Below are 22,896 nucleotides of genomic sequence, written 5' to 3' on the forward strand. Positions count from 1 at the left end.
TTTAAATGCCTACTCTGAACCTGTAATATAGCTGCCTAGTGATCTTTTTTCTATTTGTTTAGGTACTATATTTCTATTCCCTAGCTGCTTTTCTGTACTTCATAAGACTACCAAGATGTGTGCTGTACTTTATAAACATATTGAAATATTCAAAAATGTCTTCTTTGTACTTGTACTATGGCTGTGTATTGATTTTTTTTTTATTTACTCACTTTATGTACTATAGCTTCCATTTGCTACTGTTTTTAGTGCATAAGACCTCGAAGACTGTGTTGTATTTCAAATATGCTGATCATACTGTATTTCTATATACTGGAGCTTTTCTCCTCGGGTCTCCACTGAAAATGGGCCACTGGCTCAGCTGGACCAACCCAGTCAACAAATGTCAAATAAATAAAATAAATAAATATATGTACAACTTATTTTCAGTTGAAAAATGCCTTGGTATTTAAAATTTTCTCTATGCATCTCACATGCAGGCATATAATAAGCAAAATCTATTCCTGAGCCATTGGCAGTTGTATAATGATATATAGTTGGTTACTTTAGTATCATATCAGATAAAACAAACATCTACCATCTGAAACAGAATGCTTATGTGTGTGTTTTGCAGGTGATGCTGATTGTCATCCAGACCTATGTATGGAAAGGAATTTACGTTCCTGAAAAGAATATATGCATGACCACAAGTTACAGGAAATCTCCCAATCTTTATTTGATTTAGTGGGTTTTTTTCATTGTTCTCATAGGACTGCTTCAGAATATGTGACTGACTGCTTAGGAACATGGAGAGAAAAGGGGAGGCCTGGTTTTAAGGATATCTGTTGCCTCCAGCAAATGACGTCCCTTCTAGCAAACCTCAACATTTGAGACCAGAGAGACTTCAGATATTACTGTAGCTTTCTCATGTGGAGTCCTACTAGGTCAGGTGTATCATAAAAATCTTAAAAGACATGAGACCAAAAATCCTGAAGTATTCCAATGCATTGACCAAAGTTTGAATGGAAAAACTTAGAAATAGATCTAGATATAGCTATAGATCTATGTTTCTTGTGGCAGAAAAGCTCTTAGAACTGAGGTGTCTAGTTCATATCCCAAGAAAACAATCCTATGTGAAGGAGTCAAGAAAAACTTCTAAATGTTGTGTTAGAATTCCAAGTTTTGTAAGAGATCTCTCACACAAGAAATTGATTCCTGACACATTGAACAAATCTCTGCAAACATATGTAGCTGTCTAAATATGAAAAACAATGTGGATACCGTGTAGCTTGCAATGACCTACAAATAAAGCTAGATACTTTGTAAACACTCATTGTGCAGTGGATAGTCCAAAGGGTAAGGCAGAGAACTGACAATGTGATCCATAGATACAAAACATCTGAAGCCTAAATGAATACAGCTGTTATGATAAGCATCTTTTTAGTCTAATTTTACCAGGAAACCTGAAGGAGAAAGAAGATGTAACAGGTTCTGAAGTGACATCATTTTGAATTTGGGCACTATTACCAACAGATTTAGAAAAGAAAGATCTAGAACTAGTCTCCAAGCATTTTCTTTCTCTGGCAGTTAGAACATCCTTGAATAAAAACCTTTCCTCACCTGGGAAGGAGGAACTGGTTCTATCACTCCTTGGGACGCCATGTGATGAAAAACTGGTGGAAACAAAACAGTCTAATCTGAAAGATGAGGGATGACCCCCTGGAAAGGAGGAATATCCTCCCACTGCCATCTGTAACCTTGAAAAAAGATCTTCAGAACCCATTTGTTTAAAACTATCTGATGCCAAAGAGAAAATGGAGATTCAGACTTTCTGAAAGAAAAAAAGGGCCAGGGGTAGGATGCAGTCACAAGGTTTCTTAAACAGTCATTCAGACTTGTTGGACTGTCCTGGGTTTTGGGAGGCTTGAGGCTTCTTTTTGGACCCACCCTCACCATTTCTTTTTAATGTCTGTTTACCTGTATTTTGTTGGGAGTGTTTATTTCACGTTTTGCCAAAACTGGATGAGGAATTAGAAAATCCTTTAGAAAACAAGGAAAGGTGGGACTTAAAAAACCTTAGATATTCCCTGGATCAGCTTACCCCTTTCATCACATTTCTTGATCACGTCTGCAGTAGAGGGGCAAAAACCTAAATATCTGTCCAAAGAGAATTTAAAATCTCATTACTGCTGTCAGGGGGGAGGTTCTAAGAATGCAGCCATGCAAACCTCCTTAAAACAGTACCAGTGGCCAAAGCCCTGGAAGAAGTCATACACACACTGTAAACAATGAGTAGTGACCTGCAGAATAAAAAAAAATAAATTATTTAAAGCAGATTTTTCCTCACAAGAAAAAAAAAACTGCAGATAAAGCATTCTTCATATTTTGACAAGTCAGAACAAACATTAACATATGTGCATGATAATTTAAGTACACAAAATTTTCCTATACTTATAATAATTTTCCTATCCTTATCAAAAAGAGGAGGATTGGAATTAACCAAGTGTTTAGCATTTGTAAGATCAGCTAAAGCTTAGTGTATAAAACCTTAAAGATCTGGGAACTTTGTACATCCTGTCTTCTGTTTTAGGGCAGCTGGCTAACTATCAGGAAAACTGTAAGCAGTAATGCACATATCCTCTAAAGCAAATATACGAGGTGGGATGGGTGCAGGTTCTGTAAATTCCTTCTGTAACAACTTATAGTATTTTCTGAGGGACTGAGAACCCTCAGTGTTCTCCCACTGAAAACACTGGAACATTCTAGCAATAGTCTCAGTGAAAGAGAAATCTCACAAGAAGAATCAGAAACATAGCTCTCCTCGGACTCTGAATCAGGAATCTGGGTGGGGGAAACTTTGTAGCTATCTCTTCATCTTCCTGTTCAGTTTGAGAATCCTGAAAAGAAATATCAATAGCCCGAATTAAACACTGGGTGAGCTAGACCCAACAATGAGGGGTAGAAAAATGCTAAGCTTTCTATTTATTTTTTACAGGAAAACTGGAACAAACTGTGTCACCAATGGCAGTAGCAGTTTCCCCAGGGATGGGCACATCATTCTGACACAACAGGGAAACCTTACCTGTTCCCTCTCCCTGAAACAACAAACGTGGCTCTCCCTTGCTCACTAAAGTGACCCCAACAGCAGCAGCAGAGAAAGTGGTTAACTCCCTCCCAGTCCACAGTGGCTGAAGATGCTATTATGGAGGGGTTTGAGGTTAAAGATGAGTGGTCTAAATTACAACAAATGGACACACCTGTGGCTGAGACAAATTGCTAGTCTGCTGTGGTGGTAAGGTTTGTTTGTTTAACTTTTTGTCTTTTGTGGCTGGAAGAAGGACTGGCCATGGGACAAGTAGTTTGTTCCATTGTCAGGCCAAAAATAGTACCTCTTTCCTGAGGAAGGTAAGCAATCAATGCTGGTAAAAAATACAAGTCTTTGAAATCCACTTTTTTATAGAAAAAAACACACTAAAAAGCACTTTCAATAACTTTGTCAGCCCCCCAAAAGTACAAGAAACACAATTTCTCCCAAAAAATGATTTCAGTTACTTTACAAATTAAATTGAAATGTAAAAAAAAAAAAAGAATACATATTTAAAAGTACAATGTAGTCTCATGGCAGTCCATTCAAACACAAAACCCTTAGCTTTTAAAATAACTATCCAGAATAGGAACATTATAAAATATAAACAATACTTAGAAAATGGAAGGAGTTTCCCCAAATGGATATTTTCTGCCCAGCAAACGAAAAGCACCAAGCCGACCACCAATCCTCAAAAGCCTTAGAGGACCATATACTTCTGTGGCAGTAATGCTCAGAAGGGCTTGGCACCCAAACTTGTCTCTTAGTCAGCTCATCTCGAGCTGCCAGGCATGTGGTAGGTGCCTTTAAGCTTTGGAGGCTGGCCGGCTGTTATATCTTTGTCATTATATAATCCCATAAATCTAAGGCTACTGCAGCAGAGATCAATATGATGAAAATAAACATATCCAGTTGAAGACAGAGACAAGATAAGGATTTAGACAGCAGTATATAAAATTAGTGTATCTGTACTTCCAAAAATAAATTTAGAAAATATTTAATTATCTGCAAGTCAGTGTTGACAATGAATAATGCAAAGCACAAGCTTCAGTCACTAGATTGTTCTTCTACAACAGACTAAATTATATGGGTTTCCTTCATAACAGCAGTAAGCTGATACTTTCTGCTGCCAGCTCTATGACTTGAACTGTTCCAAATTTTCCAAGCCATGTGATTATGCAGAGTTATGCAACACCATTCCACAGGTAGAAGAACATTACTTAAAGATAGTGTTTTGGTTAAGTTGCTGTTAAACATGGGAAAAAAATCAAATCATTACAATACACACCTGCACATTGTGTGCTAACCATTTTACCCATGTTCAGTAGAATGCTTTTTATAAGGATGAAACTGATTAGATGCTGAAGCAATGCAAAAAATAAGGCACACGTGATCACTTGTCAGCCATAATTTTATATACTGTATAGCAAAATGAAGCTAGCTGTTGCTTTCATACAAGGAGATAAACGGATAATTTTACATTAAAATTAAGAAACAATTTCATACATATATGAGCCATGCTTAGGAACAGTATTTAGTTGGCTTCCAGCATTTGCCACTGCTGCATGAAATATATAAACATATGCATAGCTGTGGCAATATATAGTTTCAAGATGGCCGTGTCATTCAGTGAATGTCCATATATGAAAACGGAATCAGCTCTGAATAAAATCATGCAACATATTTTTCTCTAATTACTTCCTTCAAGGTATTTCTGATTTTATAAAACAATGTAAATTTTCAGAATCCTGAACTCCTAGCTAGCAAACAATAATGGAAATTCTGAAGTGCTGAGATGAAGTAAAAATATGTATAAATATCAGTTATATAAGATTCCACATGCAGCATCTGAATGAGCCATCCCAAAATATATTGTATTGAAAGCAAGTTTCAGAAAAAGGATTCATATCTCCAACCATTTAGCTTGTTTTGGATTTTCTGTTCCACACTGCAACACTCCATTCATTCTGAGACTTAAAATAATTAACTCTGAGCATGATCATTGTTGGAGCAAACAGTATCAATGATTGCATTAACCTGATCTAAAAAATGTTATCTGGAAATGAAAATGCATTTTTATGTTGCTGGGATGTTTCCCACAACAGCAACGACAAAGTATTTGGTAACAAAAATACTGGCATAAATATGAAGTCTTTCTCATTGCACTATTATGCCAGTGAAAGGCTGACTGAAGCTTGCAAATATCTTTCAGTGAAATATATTAAAAAAAGGTCTACGACAAGTGCTCACCAGCTATATGCTTGAGATGCACATACACACTGCCACTTGCTTGAAGAAGCAAGTGCCCAAACTCCAACTAAAATCAATCTCCCCACACTATTTGTGTCCAATAGGACTACTAGAGTCTTAACTCTACCCAAAATCTCCCTTCCCGCTTCATAAACCTAAAACTCCCTTCCTTCTCTCCGTACCTAAACCTCCCCCACTACTTAATTCTAAGACCCTTTCTCATACCCTAATTCTAAATCCCTCCTCCCACACTATATAAACCTCATTCATGCTCCCTAGTCCCTATGCCTTCCTTCCCTTCCTATTCCCAAAATATAAAATCACCTTCCCTTCCTATTCCCAAAATATAAAATCACCTTCCCACTCCATAGACCTAACGCTCCCACACGGATTCATAGGTAAGTATTAGGTTAGCTGCCCTTGTGAGACATTTTCAACCTAACTAATTTCCCTAAAGAGTCAGAAGCAAACCTTGTTCCTTGTGTCTATGAGATAAACACCCTAACCCTTATGCCAAACTCAACCTCTTCCTCAAAGGTGCCCTAATCCAAATTTCTCCATCCCCTTCATCATGGCTGCCCCACTTACCTTGCATGAACTCAAATCACATGTTCAGGTAAGTAGTGTCAGCAGCTTGCTTGAACTCAAATTTGAGTTTGAGCATGTGCAGGTGTGTACCCAAGCTATAAGATGCTCGAGTCCTCTGACCGCAAGACAGTGGGTTTTGAGCACTTGGTGCTTGAGCACATGTAGAACACCCTCAAAAGCTGTAGATCTGACTTAAAACATAACCAAAGTGATTTTGGTCATACAAAAGGCATGATTGCTACTCTAAGTAAGCTTTTAGTACATACAGTTTACAGAATGTTAAAAATAAATGAGAGCTCAACAGGATATGCAGTTACTTTAAGCTTAAATGACACAGAGCTATTAAAACTGAAACTGACTGTTGGTGGATATATAACATTATAAGTATTTTTATGTTCATTTATGCCTGTTTTAATGAAACTGCATACAAAGGAATATAAAAGAGTGAAGTTATCTCCTGAAATGTGTACTTATTTGCAGTATCTAAAGTCCATTAATCCTTGAAATGTTACTGCAGGTTTATGCATCACCATATTTAGACTGTGGCTTACACTACAAATTATGTGGCTGTGCAAACAGGAAACTTTCATTCAAAATTAAATCGAAACATTAAATACAGCATCTGGGATTATCTACTGCAGGAAGAACAACTGCTAAGTTAATTTTTTGCCTTGCCACTGACATGTGCACAATGTACTGCAATTCTTGGACAGAAGCCCATGCTTGGAGTACTTTGTCTAGAAGACTTTGCAACAGCTATTTAAACTTACGTGTCAGAGGTATATAGAATTAAGAAAAGTCCTTAACTACTGGTAGTGACAGTAAAATGCTTTCCTATTAGTAGTGACAGGAATATATAAACTAATAAAGTTATTTTATATGGCATCTACAGCTTAAAATTCCATTTATTTTGCTTTTTGTTATGTATATATACAAGTGTATAGCTTCTTATACATTTAATTTTAGTGTGTGTGTTGTTTAATTGTCATTTATTTCAGTCAAAGAGTTTTAATAACTTAATTTCAAAATGTTGCTACTGGATATTTAGTTTTGAGTGGAAGGATATGTGGTAGACCTGGTGACATTTCAAACTGTTGGCATCTTCTTTTTGAAGAGTGGTTGCTTAAAGCTACTGCTACTATACAAATAGTTAATAGTTGACTTATTTAATGGTAGACAATGCTGACTACGAAGAAAGGGAAATGTTTTGGCACTGGAGAAACAAAACTAATCCCACCTAGAAAGCCTTTCTCATGTGTGCGTGCGTGCATGTGTGTGTTCACACATCTTTGTGTGTGTGTGTGAGATTGTTATAATCTACAACATATTGCTCATACTTTTGCTAAGACAGCACTGCATAACACTGCATACCTCTCAACCTTTTAGAGCAAGAAATCTGGACAAAGCATAACTAATGAGGAGATAAAGGCCTGAAAATAGGGACACTTTTTAATACTGCTCTTATAAACTCAGAGAGCTGGTAGAACATGTTTTGCATTGGAATTAATTTTCTGAAGTGTATGAAGTTTGAAACTCAAATGTCCATCATTTTCTGACTTCACCCCTCAATGATTTGCTAATGGTTTGCCAGAAAACCACAATTTTATGAGAAACAGACCAAAAATATGAGGCAAAAATCTGGACGTTCTGTGAAAATCTGTACAATTCAGAGGCATGTAACACTGATATTAACTGTCACTCACAGCAACAATTAGCAATGATAGCACACTGTTACAGTCAAATGTCCCTTGGCAAAAGTGATAGTGAATTATGAGTATTTGGCTGATTTCCATAAACTGATGACAGAGGATGTGGATGCATTCATGTATTTGTCACATATAAATTGATGCTTGTGGAAAACATTTTAAGACCATGCTATGAAAAATTAAATGCATGTTTATTCTGCCTAAAATGAACAACTTTCTGTTTCTTTACTGTCTTCATAATTCTAAAAATGATGTGAATCTATACAATCATATGCCAGTATTTCCGTAAACCAAAAAAAAAAAAAAAGATTTTCATTATAATAGTATTTGAAAACAGCCATTATCTTTTAGGTTCATATTAAGCAAACTTTACCATCTTTAGTGAATGTGCAGGATTCTGCAGAATTGGAATTTCCTACACAAATGTATTTTCCCTTAGTCTGCTGTGACTAGCCAAGGGGTGTTTGACATCTGAAGGAAGGGGGGCTTAGTTATGGGACAAATGCTGGTGTTTGTCTACACACTCAGTGCAGGAGTGGAGGAATTTTACAGCTGTGAACTTCACCTGCTCTACAACTAAGGCAGCATGTCTAATACAGAAGCAGACTTTGGGTTTGGCCAGCAATCGCTTTCCTCTGATTTTTATAACTTAATTATACATAAATAAATAAATCGTAACAACATAGAGTTTTTGAATGGAAGAAGATATGGCATATAATGTCTCTTTCTGGTTCATGTGATAGTACATGTTGGTTCAGCAGGTATCCATGGGGTTTGGGAGTGGACTGCAGTCATGTCTTTCAGCTCTTTATCTTTGATTTTGCCTCATTATTTGTCCTGTCCATTTCTGCATGTTTGATTCTTTTGCCTTGTATGTTGATGTCTGAGGCCTTGGGTGTTGTGACCCTTGTCCCTTGTTATTGTTGAGTGGAGTCATTCAGATGGTTTAAGATGTGTATTCATGATAGTTGAGATTAGTGGGGTTGTTTGCTTCTGGGGGTACACTGTTCATTTCTCCTGCTTTTGTCAGCTGCATAAAATCTGCCAGAGATTCGTTTCGGGACAGCCAGTATGCTGGTGGGGGAGAGACTGCACGAGTGGTTTTTCAGTGCAGTCAGTTCTGCACATCTCATTTGTTCAGATTTTTGCAAAGTCTAGATTTTGCCTCATATTCTGGTATGTTCCTGATTAATTCCTGGTTCTCCAAGTCATGGATCTTTAATGTACATTTTAATTTCAAAATTCATAAACATCAAAAATACATGTTAAGACAAATCAACTTCTTAAGTTTGTGAGATATATCTTTCACCTTCTATAAGAAACAAAGGCATCACCACCACCTTCAAACAAACAATGAAAAATTATCTGAACTCTTCCTAGCTATGTACTTGCACTATAACCTAGCCTCTTCCTTCTCCTTATATGATTATAAACTCCTATGCTTTTTGCTTCTAGGGACTGATGATACTTTCTCCATATTCATTATTTTTTTTTTTCATCACTTGTTGATACTGGTACAATAATGCTGATTAATATATCTCTGTTTATACCTCACTGAATTCATCTGGCAACCAACTAAATTCACGCTTTTATGTATATATTCTATATATATTACTGTAATCAAACCTATTAAATCCCTGCTTTTATGTATATTTTCTGTATATATTAGTGTTATCACTGTGTTACACTTTTTCTACTTCTTTACCAATTAATGTTTAAAATTTTTCAGTATCTATGTTCTTGTAGGAGCTTTTCTCCACCAGCCTCCACTGAAAGTGGGATGTTTTAGGCCAAGTGGACTTTCCCAGTAAGCGAATGGAATAAAATTAAATAAATAAATGAAATATATATAAGTTCTACAGTCAATTGCAAACTTCCACAAAGCATAGAATCCAAAATGATGAAAAATAATACTTGAAACACAAAATGTAGAAAAATTAAACTTTAATAAGTTTTTGCAGAATGGCAAGTCCATATCTTCTTCCATTCAAAAACTCTATCTTGTTATGATAACTAAATACACAGTTGTTCCAACTTAAGAAGAGAAGAATCTCTCAAAGGATGTGAGTCATTGCTGGTGCACTCTTAACAGATTGCAGGCAATGATTTCTTATGGAAAATAGAGATCGACATTGTCACTCTGTTTTTTCCTGCTGGCAAATGAAGCTGGAGAAACTTCACATCAAAACAACTGAATAGGTGCAATATTTACATGTGTGTGTGTGTGTGTGTGTGTGTGTGTGTGTGTGTGTGTATGTGTGTGTATATAAGCCTATTTTCTAACATTGCAGGAAGCTAGCTATCTCAGAAGTGGATCAACATTGCTTTTGTGTGATTGGAAATTTTGGAAGCTGAGAGCAGTCAATAAATGATTAAGATGGGATGAGTACCCTGCTGAATTACGGGTGAGAGTAAAGATTGATAGGCTTAGATCTAATACTGGGGGTGTTAGTGAATCTGGTTTCAAGCCAGAGCCTGCTAGGTGTTTAATACATGTAATTGCGTTTAACCATTATGTAGATTTGCTCACATCTGGTACCACCGAGGAAGTGATCATCTTGATGCCAAATGATCGTCTGGAAGGGGGGGGGGCAGTGCAGCAGGGAGGTTCACTACAGTTTGGTGCAAGAGTCTGGCAAATCAGTTGAGAAGTGGAAAGGACTCATTTTGTGGCTTTTGTGTGGTAAATTATTTTCATAGCTCTCACCAGAAATAGATATTGTGATTTAACTCATTAGGCTACAGTTGTAGCTGACTTGTTAAAAGACTAAATTGACCAACAGGTAACACAGGAGTTGTTACATGGCTTTATGAGAGTGATTTCTGTAGACCTGGTTGCAGCCATAGAAGGTGGAACTTGTAAGAATCTAAACTCAATAGGGGATAAGATGGGAATTGTGAAGGATTTGCTGGATAAAGAGGTGTGGGCTGGTAGAGTATCCGGTAACTCTTAGCTTCTCCTTTTGAGACCTTTAGAATTTCTTCACTGGGTTTGGTTCCCAAAAAAGAGAAGGAGAACATCCATTAATTTACCACTTGTTTTTACCACAGCAGGTCTTTGGTAAATGATGAAATTAATAAGCAACAGGTCTGTGTGCAATATGCCCTGTCAGATGATGAGGTCCACATAATCAGTCACTTGAAGGAACCATGGCTGTGAAATTTGGATGTAGAATCAACCATTCTACTTTTTCTAGTTTACAAACAAGACTGGCATTTTGGAGTATGCAGTCTGAAGGGAATTTTAGTTTGATATTACTATGTTTCTGGACTACGCTATGGCGTGTGCCACTTTTGAAAAGTCCAGTATAGCTCATACCTCTCAAACTCTTAATACAAGAAGTCTGGACAAAAACTGACAAAATGGGGGGTTGGAGGTAAAGGCCCAAAAATAGGGACAGATAGTCTGGACAAAGACTGACAAAATGAGGAGATAAAGGCCCAAAAATAGGGACAGTTTTTAAATATTGCTCTTATAAACTTAGAAAGTAGATTAACAGAGTTTCTATTAACATACATTTTCTGAAAGATTTAGAGTCTGAAAATCAAATGTATGTCATTATTTGGTGACTTCAATCTTCAGATCATCAGACTGATTTGCCAGAAAAACACAAATTTTATGACTAACACACCAAAAATAAGAGGCAAAAATCTGGACATTCTGTGAAAATCTGGACAGTTGAGAGGTATGGTATAGCTCTGTATTGGTCTTGCCAACACAGATTCCTCAAGCAAAGATCAGTATACCACCTCGATGTTTTGCTGATTATGGGACAGAGTGACTAGGGTCTGCAGGAAAGCATGGACAGACTTCTTGAGTTATGACAGAAGCCTGGGATGCCACATATTCATGAAAATGTGTAAGGACTGGTTAAGTTGTCGTATTCCTCAGCCTCAAGATTGGTGTAATATTTTCATCACACAGCCTGCTTAAGCCTAATTTGAGTCAACTGAATGGGCATAACTGGAGAATTTCTGTCAGCCAAAGGACTGTGTTAGAGAGGTCATGGAGCTCTTTTGTCTTCTCAATCTCACATGCAGAGCTGTGGCCCCAGGGAAGGAATTCATGAGATCTCTTGCTATCTTCAGTAGCACCATAGAGGGGTACTAAGTGACTGAAAGAAGATCCTTCATGGGGCATTTTCTTAGCAGGTGCTAATGGGGTTTCTATGTAGCAGGAAGAATGGAGTGCATCAGACACATTACAGTTGCACACTGATGTGACAGTAAGCCATGGCATGAGAATCTGTTTTAAAGGCAGTGTGTCTTTGCACCTTGACCACACAGATGGTAGTGAGATGGAAGAATGGACATTACTTTTCTGGAAGCCTGGCCCATTGGTGTGGTTGTGTGGCAATATGAATCGTGGAACAATAAAAGGCAATTTTTTTTACTCAGATAACCAGCTGTTGGTGAAATTTTGTCTTCCAAATAAAGATGGGGTTAGACTTTATTGAGGTTTTTGGTTATATATAGTCTCTGTTTACCTTTGTCATTTTCTGCTGAATATATTCATGGTGTAAGTAACATCTTATCCAATACTCTTTCTATTTTGCAGACATAGCAGATCAGGATTTGGTAACTCACATTTTCAAAGAGTTAGGGTTGACTACTGAGGAGTATTAGGTCTGTTATAGTGGAATTCCTGAGCTCCCTTAATAAACAAGCTATGGGTCAACACTCCAAGCTTCCTGTCATTTCACATAAGTTTAACATGTGAAAACGGTTTGGTCAGTATGACCCATTGTTTCCTATACAGTATATTTTTGGGTTATTCATGAAGCAGCCAAGGATATCTCAGTGTACTTAGTCGACTCAAGCTTGCAAGCTAGATTTTCTGGTATACCAAACTACACTAAATATGGATGGTAGTTAGTTAAAAGGCTGGGACAGATCCATATCTTCCCACTGATAAAAATGTATTACATGTCATTCTGAAGGGTGTCCATACCATAGATGTTGATTACCACACAAACTTGTTATGGGCCTCCCTATTAACTTGGTTGTAGTGGATGCATTCCATATTAAGGAAGTCTTAGGCTCTCTCAGGTTGAGGGATTTTAGTACAGGAGATTATGTTTTTCATTGTGAATTGAAAGGTCCAAAACAGTTTGGATCATCAGAAGTTGTTGGATCAAACGTCCTCCCCCTTACATTTGTCTGATTCATTAGAATATTACATTGCATAGCCTTGCTTATGGCCTTGGAAAATAAGATAGTGTTTGTATTTCTCAGAAGGGCATCTGCAGTGTGCAAGGATTTAGGCAAAATTTTCAGAAGACTTGGGTCATCCAAGGCCTGTTGGGTCACAGTTACTCACCCGCTTGTTTTGGCTAGGGAAAGTCATACATCTATATAGAAATAACCAGTCTGTGGATGTAATAAAACACTGTGTATATGATCTTCTAAACTATTTTTGAGATTTTCATAATGGGTGGGTGTCAGTAATATTTATTCTTTGATCATTTGTTATTTTTCTTTTCAGGTGCAACACATAGCTTGATTCTGGGCAATATGTTCTTTTTATGGGCAGTGAAGAATCTCACAGTTCAGTGAGGAAGTATATAAATGAGCCTTGTTTCTTGTAATTGGGCTATAGTACGGAAGGTACTGGAATAATTTTGTGGGATCAGATCTTACAAGAATTGTGCCAGCTCAGTGAGGATGAACAACAATAACTATATGTTTTAATAATTTACCTAAGGGGAATGATAAGCTTTCATCTAGGATGCCAACAGATCTGGTTTTATTTCAAATGTTATACCTTAACACAGAGGTGGTGGTCTTCCCAGCCAGGTGGCAGCCTTGGAAACAGCCTGCAAATGTATAAACTACAGAGTGGCCAAAATTATTCCAGATCTGGAGTCGTTAGTCCTGGAACAGTGGAATTTTGTAGACATGGGTCACATTTGATACAGTGAGGACATGGCTTCTCTACTCCTCTTTCCCAGTCTAAAACAAAGCTCAAGATTGGCTGAATAAGCTGCCAAAAATGCTGTTCTTGGTTACTTGGTCATGCTTATGCGATGGGGACACAAAGTATGCCAATCAAGGAGGAGTGAGATAGACCAACTGTAGCTCTCTGTCTTTCACACTACTCTGTTATGGTCTTTTCGGCATACCGAGGCATCAGAATAATTATTTATTACTGTATTTATGATTTCAGATATCAAATGCTGCACTGATGTTGCTAATTTTATTTGTGTTACAAACATTACACTTTATCCAATAAACTAATAGTAATGGCTTTGAGGTGTGAATTACACTTCAATGGATAGTTGAAGTAGGCTCAGAGAAAAACTGGAATTTGCAGCACAGATCACTTGCCCCAGAGCCACTGTGATTGGTCAAGGGATACTTGACATCTAAGGGGAAGGGGGGGGGGGGTCTTAGTATTTATGGGGTAAAAGAGGGGGTGGATATCTTGAGACTCATCCCAGAGGTATAATAATTCACTCAGCCCATCTTCATTCCTTCAAACTGAGGCAGTCAATATCCGGCATTCCCTCTTTTTACTGTCATCTGGTGGAGTCACCGAGGATATGCCACTCAGGTAGGGGTCACACAGACTGACCAGTGTGAGCTGTCTGTTATGCTTCTCAGTTAAGGTCTATTGAGCACACTGAAACTTCTAAGTGGTAATTTATAACTCTTTTATGATTTCAGATATTCAATGTTGTAATGATGTTGCTGATTTCAGTCATGTTTCAAATGTTGCACACTTTTTTTATCTAATGAAGTTATGCAATGGCTTTGAGGTGTATATTGTGTTTCAGGTGGAATTTACAGTCTGATATCTTTTCACTTTCAAAAAAAAAATAATGTAAAATTTCCAGGGATCATAAATATATACTTTTTTATGTCTTATTGGAAAAAATATGCATTCATATTTTAAAGGTTTTAACAGACAACTGAGAATTGACTTGCCTTGTCTTTTTGTTTTGTTACTGTCCTATTGTCATTTTAGTTGTATATTAACAAAGAAGTGCAGTACAAATATGTAGAATATGTTTTAATAGTTCCAGTAATAACTTATAAATTTACCGCCCAACACAACTTACATCTTGATAAATCAACTTCTTTGTATCAGCTGAGCAATATGTTAGTTGACTATTAAAGCTTACTGCTTTTCATATGGATACAGATATACTGTAAAAATGATACTTATAAACGTTAGTTCTTCTTGGACCATTCTAATTTTATAAGCTGGTCTCGTGAGTGTCAATAACCAGGCATATCTTTCTACTTAAAAAGAAAAATAACACAGTTTGTTTCAAAATCAAGCACACCGATTAATATGTGATTCTTAAAACAGTTGTTTTTGGTCTTCTAAAATAACCTTATCAATTTTGCAGTGTATGTGCTTCATTTGTTCTGTTAGTCCTTTATAGACAGTCTTTATTTTGAATTAATGCAGTTAAGTGCTAATTTTGTGTGAAACTGAATATGTGAAATGCTTTGACATATTTCAAATCCAACTACTTACTGATTAATACTTGCAAAACAAATAAAAATAAAACAAACAAACAAATAATCATTAGTTATAATATGCAAATATTTTATTTGTTTAGCAAATGACTACCCATGAGTGCTCTCCATTGCTCTCTAAAATTACCTGTTGTAGTTGCAGTTTTTATCAAATAATTTGAATTCTGTTATATTTTGTTGGTCTCTACAAAGGGACTGCTTTATATTCCTAAGGTGCAAAAGTACTAGAGTTAACAATATAGTAAGGAGTGGCAGAAATCTGTGTACCCACGTGAATGAGATATATGGTGAGAGGGCTTGGAAATCATAAAAATTAAGTTCGGATTTAACAGCAAATATGGCAGAATTAATTGTTCAGTTTTACAGTCTGGTTTTGAAAAGTTCCAAAATAATTAATACGAAGTAATGAAAATTAACTGCTTACATTTCTTAGCAACATATATATATATATATATATATATATATATATATATATACATATATATATATATATATATATATATATATACATACACACACACACACACACACACACACATATATATATATATATATATATATATTTATATATATATACACATATATATATACACACACAGACACACACACACACACACACACATATATATATATATATATATATATACATACACACACACACATATATATATATATATATATATATATATATATATATATATATATACATATATATGTATATATCTATATTCAGGAGCCATTTTCTCGGTAATTGGCACCTTGCTAGATATCTGAAATTTCAACAAGTTTCTCCAATTACAGCTGTATTAAATACATCTAAGAGGGAAGCATGTATGTCCTAAAATAGTATGACTGCCCTATATATATACTGCAAGATAATGTGCATTTATGCAGGAAACAAAACTAAAATTGCATGTAGTTGTACAACAGGGTTACAGATTCTCCACACCAAAACCAAGGCTTTTTCCACAGTTAAACTCAGCCACCACTGTAGTAACAGATTTATTAGAATGTGGAATAACAGCTGCTTTACAACATTATTTATTATAATAAGTTATGTCATATGTCATTATATTATTTGTCTGTATTTATTTGTTTTAACCCCATCCACCCTATCAGAATTGGTTTCTGAGGAATGAATATGAAGAAGACTGGCAGGTTTTGGCAGCCACCAATGGCAGTTATAGTATGACTATACGGTAGGCAGTATTGTTATCTTGAAAAGATTAGCACAATATTATCTGTGGATTTTTTTTTGATGACTTTCTTGCCTCACTGATTATGTCAGCTGAACTGATATTATAATCAGAACAGATGAATACTGATACACATAGATCAATTTTGCATGCCTAGTATGACAGAAAATGTTACCAATGACTGTGTCAGCACTTAATATTCATAGAATAAGTAATGTGACATGGCTGGGGTACAAGCTGTTATTTATATTTCTAACACTGAATGAACGTGATTTCTTAATGAGCATGGTTGTTCAGTTATCACTGTATGCCAACATTTTAAGTATAATCTTTGTTTTAAGCATGAAGGAGGAGTTAGTTCCATGCAGATATGCAGGGGAGATGTGGGATAATAGTGGAAAACAAGTTATAAATAACAGGTGTATGTGCCTTTGTGCTTAACTTTTGTACCCAACTTTCATGACAGACAAATTCTACCTCTGTGCTAAGCAAATGCATATAATGTAGCATCTTACAAAGCTGTGTTATTATCAGTATTTAAAAAAGAAAGAAAAGTTTTATTCTCAGTATGAAAAAGAAAGAAAAGAATCTAATGTGTAGAAAAAACAAGAAACCGTTTTTATGCCTTATAACCCTTTGATAATGCTCTGTACTTCTTAAGGTCATCGGCTTATTCTATCCACCTAGGGGAAAAAAACTCCCATTGTTTTATAATGCTGGTTTAACAAAAGTTGTAATTAATGTTTAACTCATTGCTGTAATTATCAAAGAATACTACTTAAGATCACAATGTGCTTCACAAAGACTGTCTTCTTCTTTGATTGCTTCATTTGATATTTTGTATTTTTGCATTTTAAGTAGCTTTGACCTCAATAAAGAAACATGAAAGGGCAAGTAAGAGTTAGAGTTTATGAGGTGCTTTTGGGTTTGGACTTAAATGTGAAATATAGCATAATAAAGCATTCTAAGAAATTCGGAATATACAGTTAATTTGGACTTGTCATGTCACTATGTAAATAGATAGGAGTGTTATAGCAGGGAGACATTTCTTCATGTACCACCTTATTAAGTCTCTAGTGTTCTGTTTTCTCTCTATGCAAAATTTCATTGAAATTCTCATTCTCACGCGCTATATCTCTTAGTGCCTTCATTGTCCAGGTTTCACACTGTGCCTGAATCTTGTTACAAGCTGTTATATATAGTTTTAGAATACAGAATAGGTTCATAGGTAGGTACTAGGCTATCTGCCCGAAGGCATTTATAACCCTAGCCGGAATGTGTTGGCTTTCACCGCCCCCTTAGATTAGTTCCCTGTGCCTCTGTCCAGCAGAGCCATTGAAGTGATCCCTGGGGTAAACTTTCTGCTTCCCATCCACTCATCAAGGTTTCTCTTGAAGAGGGTTAGCGAGGAGCTCTGCCTAATGTAGATTGGAATCTTGTTCCAGAGCATGGAAAGTCTCTGGGACAGGAATCTATCCCGCCAGCACATCCTATTTATTGCTGTGGTGAGGTTTAGATCCCTGGAGCATGTGGCTTGAGGGGATATGGTTTTCTTTAGGTGGAGCATGTCCATCAATTCTGGGTTAGACATGGCCTTTTATGCCAGGCAGAGATCACCTCTAAGTAGGCGGTATGCAACCGAGTACAGCTGGAGTTTCTTCAGTCGAGCTGCATAGGGCATCTGCTTGAGGCCAGTGATCCTCTTGGTGAGGAACTTCTGTGGTCTTCCCAGTTGTTGCAGGTGCCTTGTAAGGTACATCCCAAATGGGGCACTGTACTCTATGATGGGTCTGATGAGTGATGTGTAGAGAGGCCCAGTGACCTCTTTCAATCTGGATGCAAACCCTTTTGTGATTAGGTGGGCCACATAGAAGGATTTTCTAACCACTTTGGCAATGTGATTATCAAGGGAGAGGTTAATATCTACTTGGGTCTCCAGATCCCTTATTACATCTTCTGTATTTAGGAGGCTACCATCTATGTGGTAGTTTGTGGGTACTTTGTTTCTTCCAAAGAGGATGACTATGCACTGTTGGCATTTAACTTGAGGCCATGGTTTTGACACCAGGTATCTGGCTCAGTAAGACCCTTTTGGAGGATGTCTGTGTCAGCTGGAGAGTCAATTATAGCCCCTAGTTTGCAGTCATCTGCGAACTTGGTCAGCCATAGTCCTCCTGTGCTTGCCTGTACCTCAGAGAAGTATATGCCGAACAGGAGGGGTCCTAGGACTGTGCCCTGGGGAACGCCACTTGTAACCGGTTTAGAGTCAGACCTAGCTCCCGCAACTCTTACCATGTGGGTTCTGTCCATGAGCCAGTTGGCAACCCATCTCGTGATGTAGGGGTTTATGGTCAGGCTGGTGAGCTTGTCTATAGTATCTGAGTGGGGAATGGTGTCGAAGGCCTTTGCGAGGTCTAGGTAAGTTGTGTGGACCATCTTTACCTTGTCTATAGCCTTGGTAACTGTCTCAAAGAAGTCCACCAGCTTTAGGAGACATGATCTGACCTTAACAAAGCCGAACTGGGTAGGGTCCAGTGTTTGGAGGTTTCCAATGTCTTTGTTAATGAAATCCATGATGATGCACTCCATAACTTTGCAAACCAAGCTAGTCAGGCTTATAGGGCGATAGTTCCCGGGGTCCGTTGTGGCTCCACCTTTGTGGAGCAGAATAACCACTGCTGTGCACCACTGAGTGGGCATGTAGCCTGTGGAGAGGCTGAGTTTAATCAGTGTGTTTAGGTGAGGGGTTAGTTCATCTTTGAGCTTGTGTAGGACGCAGCCTGAGACACCATCCGGTCCCATTGATGCTGTGTTTTTGGTTTTGAAGAGGGCTATTTTAACCTGAGTGTATGTGATTTCAGGGGCACTACATTCATCTAGTATAGTTATGGGCCCTTTTGGGGGTGAGAGGGGGGTGAAGTTTGCACTGAACCTGTCTACCAGGATGTTGGCTATATCGGTCATTTCAGTGTAACTCTGAGCAGATCTGAGAATTGCCACTTGGATTCTTGACATAGCTAAAGAATGCCTTGTGGTCATCTTTGGAGTCTATGGTGATTTTTCTTTCGCAGCTAGCTTTGGATGATTTTATGACGGAATGTAGTTTCTTGCCGATACTGATCAGGGATGTCTTCCCTTCTTGGGATTTTACTCTTTTCTGTACTAGTTTCCTCCTTCAATTGTATAGCTTGTTTATGGCAGGGGTCCACCAGACTGGTTTCCTTTTCCTTGGAGGAGTGAGTCTTGGCTTTGTTTGGGATAGCATGATCCATGCATTCTTGTAGGTGCCTGTATAGTGCATTAGTAAAGGATTTTGCAGCTTGGACAGCATTATCCTTTAGCATGGGGGCTTTGAAACTTCCCACCTCGGTCTTAAGTAACGTGAGGTTTGCTTTTGAAAAGTTTTTCACGGTGGACATTTATTTTTTGCAGTGTTTCCAGGAATGTGAAGTGGGGGTCCTGGAACATGGTAGTTGATCTGTAGCAAGCTATAATTTGAATAGCAGTTTTGTCCATTGTTAGTTGCATGTGGATAATCTCTGAAGCATAGTACTGTGCCTCTAACCTGGAGGTGTGGGTATCCTTGATGAATATGGATACTCCCCCGCCTTTTGTATTTCGGTCCTGGTTTTGTGGCCAAAATGTATGGTATGAGTTGTAGCCTGGTAGTGCTGGGGTGCTCTCTGGAGCCTTAAACCAGGTTTCTGTTACTGTACATATATCAATTTTCTCCATACTGAGGAGTTCCTCAAGAGCGTGCATTTTGAGGTTTAGACTTCTGGCATTGAGCAGCATTACCCTCACTTTTTTGTTACTTGTGCTATTTATGGTGGAATATCGACCTAATGCTAATGGAAGGCTTCACTCTGTCTTACATAACAAGATAATTTAGAAAACATATTCTTAACTACAGCTAGGACAAGTTATAATGCCCATATAAAGAAAAGCATATATCTCAAAATATACACTCTTGCTTAAGCCACTAGCTTTGCCAGTTGATTAGAGGAAAGTTACTAATACAGTTTACAGAAAAATGTGATAGCTAAATTGAGACCTTCCAAATTTGTTGCTCATTATGGTGCATTTCTGTGATTTATACATCTTAAGCTGCATCTCTAACTTGTTCAGCACACATAATTTTTACTATGTACAAGGTAGACAAGAACTCATATATGTTGCTTAATAATGTATTTATTGCAACCACTCCTTTTCTTTTTTTTCTGACTTTTTACCTTAATTGACAAGTTCTTCCTTGATGCATGCTGTATATCCTATTTTAAGCATATATTGTGCAAAGATAAATCAAAATGACTGACAGCATTCCGATAAAGAATACTGTACATGGATAACATGCTTTAGAACTTGCTCTGGACAGATAGTCACATTATTTCTGGATTATTCTGTTTATCCCAGATAGTCACATTATTTTTGGATTACTCTTTATCCCAGATAGTCACATTATGTCTGGATTACTCGGTTTATTGCAGACAGTCACATTATTTCTGGATTACTTGGTTTTCCCCAGATAGTCACATTATTTCTGAATTACTCTGTTTATCCCAGATAGTCACATTAATTTTGGATTACTCTTTATCCCAGATAGTCACATTATGTCTGGATTACTCGGTTTATTGTAGACAGTCACATTATTTCTGGATTACTCGGTTTTCCCCAGAGAGTCACATTATTTCTGGATTAATCTGTTTATCGCAGATAGTCACATTATGTCTGGATTACTCGGTTTATTGCAGACAGTCACATTATTTCTGGATTACTCGGTTTTCCCCAGATAGTCACATTATTTCTGGATTACTCTATTTATCCCAGATAGTCACATTATTTCTGGATTACTTGGTTTTCCCCAGACAGTCACATTATTTCTGGATTTCTCGGTTTATCCCATACAGTCACATTATTTCTGGATTATTCTGTTTATCGCAGATAGTCACATTATTTCTGGATTACTTGGTTTATCCCATACAGTCACATTATTTCTGGATTACTCGGTTTATCCCAGATAGTCACATTATTTCTGGATTACTCTATTTATCCCAGACAGTCACATTATTTCTGGATTTCTCGGTTTATCCCATACAGTCACATTATTTCTGGATTATTCTGTTTATCGCAGATAGTCACATTATTTCTGGATTACTTGGTTTATCCCATACAGTCACATTATTTCTGGATTAATCTGTTTATCCCAGACAGTCACATTATTTCTGGATTTCTCGTTTTATCCCAGACAGTCACATTATTTCTGGATTACTCTGTTTATCCCAGATAGTCACATTATTTATGGATTACTCAGTTTATCCCAGATAGTCACATTATTTCTGGATTAATCTGTTTATCCTTTGGTTTCAATGTGAAGACCAACAGGACTCTTTTCTCATCGAAGAAATAAGACAAATTCTGCTAGGGTCTCCCTGCCGACTCATTTCAGCTCTGGGCCATTCTTTCATTGTAAAGGAAATGAAGTCGTAAAGTCGTAATCTGTTGCTCAAAAAAGCTGCTTTTTTGCAGAAGGTGACTCCTAAGCTGCAATGTAAAGTGAAGAAACACAAATAACCCCTTCCTTCATATATGAGTAGCTTATATTCTAGGCATGCTGGCAAACACTGCAATCATAAAGACAAAACTAGATAAGCAAAGTGAGTGAATTTTTTTGAAAGGTGCCACGGTGAATTCACACTGATCCACTTTCACAACTTTCTGAAACTGAGCTAGAGTGCCAAAGCAGAAGATGATGGGACTGAGTGGGCAAGGACTTTCTTTCCTACCTCAACAGGAGGCTGTGGACTCTTGTACAGGATCTGTTGTATTTAATAAGTAGCCAGCCTTTGTGGGGTGATCTGGACAATACATATACATTTCTGCCTGTTGTATTTAATAAGCAGCCAGCATTTGAGAGGTGATCTGGACAACAGATATGCACATACTGCCTGTTGTATTTAACAGATACCAGCCGCCAAGATATTCAAAGTGCTGCATTTTAGACAAGTAGAATTAGGAACTGTCTTGCTACACCCTCCTTCTTTAGTTTGTGTGCAATGTATTAGACTTTGCTGCTGCCTGCCTCAAAAAATCAAAGGACAAGAATTATCAAGAAAATGGAAAACATTTACTATACTTACCCACGAACCTCTATTATGCATTTCAGTAATAAGCATTGATGCTTCTATTAATCCCTAACATCTTTTCTAAAATTGGAGAGGAGCAAGGTTATGGGGGTACAAGCCCCCTTACTGAAGTAAAAAACTATAAGACTATTTTCGGTCTGAGGACACAACCTGTAATATGACTCATCTATTCCATGAGGTCTGCTAAAATTATATAATTAAATTACACACATTGTCTTTCTGTCTGCTCTCCACTCCATTCCCTCATTCCCTAGCTCAGTGGTTCCCAAACTGTCATCCCCTGGATTAAAAGATTCGTATAACCAACTCCTGCAAACAGGACCTGCTTTGATGGATGAGGTCAGACGTAGATCTTTGGAGCCACCCATTTCAACCCTCACAGCCCACAGCCATTGTGACCATGGATACTTCCCTGATCAGGTGGGGGGGGTTTCCAGGGAAGGACTGCCCTAGCTCATTAT

At 37.4% G+C, this 22,896-nt stretch overlaps 1 protein-coding gene across 9 annotated transcripts in view; it reads right to left on the minus strand.

Moving 5' to 3' along the window:
* DMD (dystrophin) overlaps nucleotides 1–22,896 on the minus strand; it is a 9,298,038-nt gene that overhangs the window by 6,896,415 nt on the left and 2,378,727 nt on the right. The window lies entirely within an intron of this gene.

The sequence above is a fragment of the Protopterus annectens genome, chromosome 5.part0 (assembly GCF_019279795.1).
Source record: "Protopterus annectens isolate FY-2018-M chromosome 5.part0, PAN1.0, whole genome shotgun sequence".
Classification (NCBI taxonomy): domain Eukaryota; kingdom Metazoa; phylum Chordata; order Ceratodontiformes; family Protopteridae; genus Protopterus; species Protopterus annectens.